Source organism: Cryptomeria japonica, chromosome 4 (genome assembly GCF_030272615.1).
Source record: "Cryptomeria japonica chromosome 4, Sugi_1.0, whole genome shotgun sequence".
In the NCBI taxonomy this organism is placed as follows: domain Eukaryota; kingdom Viridiplantae; phylum Streptophyta; class Pinopsida; order Cupressales; family Cupressaceae; genus Cryptomeria; species Cryptomeria japonica.
Window position 1 is genome coordinate 649,583,050 of NC_081408.1, and position 3,704 is coordinate 649,586,753.

At 34.7% G+C, this 3,704-nt stretch overlaps 1 long non-coding RNA gene across 1 annotated transcript; it reads right to left on the reverse strand.

The window, feature by feature from the left end:
• Positions 1–1,098: 1,098 nt before the first annotated feature.
• LOC131047757 (uncharacterized) lies at positions 1,099–1,975 on the reverse strand. Its single transcript, XR_009106286.2, has 2 exons — positions 1,473–1,975; positions 1,099–1,385 (listed from the first exon to the last, which is right to left on the reverse strand). It is a non-coding gene; the product is annotated as an uncharacterized LOC131047757 (long non-coding RNA).
• Positions 1,976–3,704: the final 1,729 nt, after the last annotated feature.

Genomic DNA, 3,704 nt, shown 5'->3' on the forward strand with positions numbered 1-3,704 from the left:
TTGAAATTGAATACAAATATGGAGGAAAGCCTACTCTAGTTGGGTGTATAGATTCTGCTTGTGCAAGTGACATTGATGATAAAAATCAACCTCGTGATACATCTTTCATCTTGGCTCAGAACCAATATGTCAGAGCAATAAAAGGAAATCAATAGCGACACTATCATATTCAAAGGTTGAATATATCTGTTCATCAAAGGCATCTCAAGAAGCATTACATCTTAAAAGAGTACTTGAAGAAACACAACATCCACAAGATTGTCCAACTATTATATTTTGTGATCCTAAAACACTATCAAGCTAGCAAAAAATCTTTTATATCATGCTTTGTCTTAGCATAGAGAAGTACATCATCACTTTGTTTTTGACTTGATAAAAACCCAAGTGGTGGAGAGACAATTTTTTGGAATGAAGTATCAAATTATTGACACATTTATGAAAGCGCTACCTACGATAAAATTTGTCAAACTTAGATACTTGTTATATCTCAGGAAAGTTTCTATGTAATTATTATTTTTAATCATCCTCTCCAAATAAATACGTAATAAATATTACGTAGGAATGTTGAATATGATGCACTTGAAAACTTTCTAATCTAACTTCTAGAAAACAACTATCCAACACACGAAAAAATCCATTAGTTTCTAGGTTTTTCTCTTTAGAAGCTTTTTTAGCCATTCTATCATCTTCTACAAATCTAAGTGAGGCCAATAAATTCAATGGTATCTTTGCCATTATTGAAGAAAAAAATAACAGCATGCAGTTTTGTAATATATAAATGGTGTCACTTAAGAATCAAACTGTTGTTCAGTTTTGTTACAAATGGTGTCACGTATGAAATAAATGTACAAAATTTTAGTTTCCATTAGACGAAACGCTGAAGTAGAATGACGGCAAAATAAAACGTAAATGACAGGCAATGTTACAATATTGAACGGATTGTTGTTTACCAGACGTGGTTCTTTTTGAAATTACAGGGCTGCCCGGAAGAAACGATTGCAATTATAAATTATTACGTTGATTAAATCGACTTTTTCCGTTCCTGTAATTGAGAGTTACATCTTTCGCACAGGTAAAACAACCGTAAATAAAAATATATAAAATTGAACGGGCAAGTAATTTATTTGTTAACAAAGGAAAGTCCATTACAATAGTGCAAGACGTGCTAAATATAAATTTATTTATAGCATAACAATACGATAATAGATAGACAAGCCGGGGCTTCTGCGTTATACCGATAACAACATCAACGAGTAAATAATACATGGTATCCCGTCATCTTTCTCATCAGCACAACCAACATGTAGTAATACTACTATTGTTCATTACAATCTAAACAAGCTCTCCTTTACTTATAGTCTATATATTCTCCGCGGACTTTTTATCTGTAACAAGAACAAAAAAAAAACTTAGTTAATCACTCATTGAAGAATGGAAATGTAAACTGAGTTTAAACGGAATTGTGACCTTACAATATGTCTAATAAATAGGATGAGGTGGAGGAGAGTTATGCATGGGAGGAGGATTGTATTGTCTATGCTTTGGTGGGGGGTTCATTACTGGCTTGGGAGGAGATTTCATCAAGGGAGGATAAGCTTCACCAGGGCCATTGAATATAGGGGAACCTGGCTTGTGATAGAGAGGAGCATTAGCAGGAGAGAAGGGTAGGGGTATGTGGAAATATGGGGGCTTTGGAATAAGGGGAGAAGCGTGGGGCGATTGTGGGTTTGGAAATGTAGGAGGGTGAGCGTCTTTCATAGGAGGCTTCTTCTCGAATGGGGGTTTGTGAATTAAGGGAGAAGGGAAGTGTGGTTGTGGGCTTTGTAGTGGCGGTGGAAAGGTAGGAGGGTGAGCTCCTGGTAAAGGCTTTCCATTGTGGTGAAAGGGAGGCAATGCCCTTCCCGATGAACACACTGAGACAAATGCCAACAAGACGATAGGTAAAAGGGAATGATGAAGAGCCACCGCCATTATTGTTGGTGGTGAGATGGAATGGTGAGAGGGTTGAAGAGTATTTATACACAACCAGGTGAAGGCGAGCGCACTAGAAACTTCCAATTCACACTGCTCAACTACAAAGATGACAAATAAATCAAAAAGAAGACTGATGGTTATACGTGGCGTAAATAACAGAAAAGTCAAGATTTGCGTGTCGGAGATTTCCACAAAGTCGACTTGTTTTCTACGCATCTACAAAAATTTAATGCGTTCATCAGGCATGAATTTCGGAGATGGAATAACATTTTGGCGATTCACAAAGTCAAAACATTTTGGCACTTTGAAGCGTTTAGATGCGGCATTAGTGTCTCCGTTTTAGAAGGCGAAGGACGGCTCACATGTGAAGGCAAACCGCAGAAAGTGAGGGAGAGTGAGAGGGATATTCAACGTTTAGCCGTGTGAATCCAAATGGGCCGGATCCGATTTGAACGCTACGTTGTTCTAAAGTCTTGCCTATGGTTGATTTTATGTTTTTGTTTAAGATAAGCTAGGAAAGGGTTCCAATTTATACAGATCGGTACCTAAAAACATTTAACTATAAAATAGGTTTGGAGAGCTAGCCTCCAAAAAAACAAGTCTTAATCAAATCATAGGAAAATAACGAAGCAGTTTGGAAAGAAAAAGGCAGCCAAAAAAAACAACAGAACACCTCTAGAACAAAGAACAGCCTATGAGATTACAGGGGCACTAGCCAGATTGCCCGAACTATCCAACATATATTTCAAATCCTCCTCCCACAGGAGCAGGTGGTTGTTCTTTTGTGCCTTTTTCCTACCAGCATCCTGTATTGCAGGGCCCTTTCTCTTCTTCTTCTCAATCTTCTTGTAGACAGTCAACCACAAACTTGTCTCACGACTGTGCATTTATAACATCAGTTCTATATATATAAGTTCTTTGTTTCACTTGAAGGTTCTTTATTTCTTTCTATTTTGATATATGATGAACTAATATTTAATATCTATAAATACACTTATGCAGTTACTAGTATGTCATAATTGGACATGTTTTTCTATGTTAACCCTCAAAAATATATATCAATAATAAGACATATCAATCTTGTATCTTGCAAATGCTTTTATGGATGCTTTCACAAAACTTTATTCGTTTTAGTGCACCACTTGAAATGTGCAATGGATATTTTATTTCAAGAGAAAGAGATTCTTTATTGTATTAGAATAAATGAATTAAATATCTTTAAACACAATGAAATAGCAACACAATGTGTGAATTTGTATTTGATTGATCCTAACAAAAAAGGATAAATTTGGGAAAGAATCAAATTTGAATTTAAAAGTTTTATGTTTGTAGGGATGATTTTTTTTAACATGAACTTGTCTTCGTGTTTATAGAATTATCCATCCCTAATTCAATTTTTTTTGGCTTTTATCCATACAATGTTTCAATTATATATGTTTCCTTGCATATTTGTAATCCCTTTGTAATGTTACCTCAATACTTTAAAACCACATTTTATTTCTTTTGGTAAAGTTTAAAAAGAATTTGCAACACTATAATTATTACAATGTTACCATGGGATCCTGAAGCCATGAAGGAAATAGTTATTGCTAGGTTTTTAAACGTTTCACATATTTCAATAATTATATTGTAAATTTATTCTTTAAAGTTAAAATTATACAACTTTTAGAATCAAAAAATTTTGGGCTTCACTTAAATATTTTTAACAGCTACAATTTTACTCCTAAACT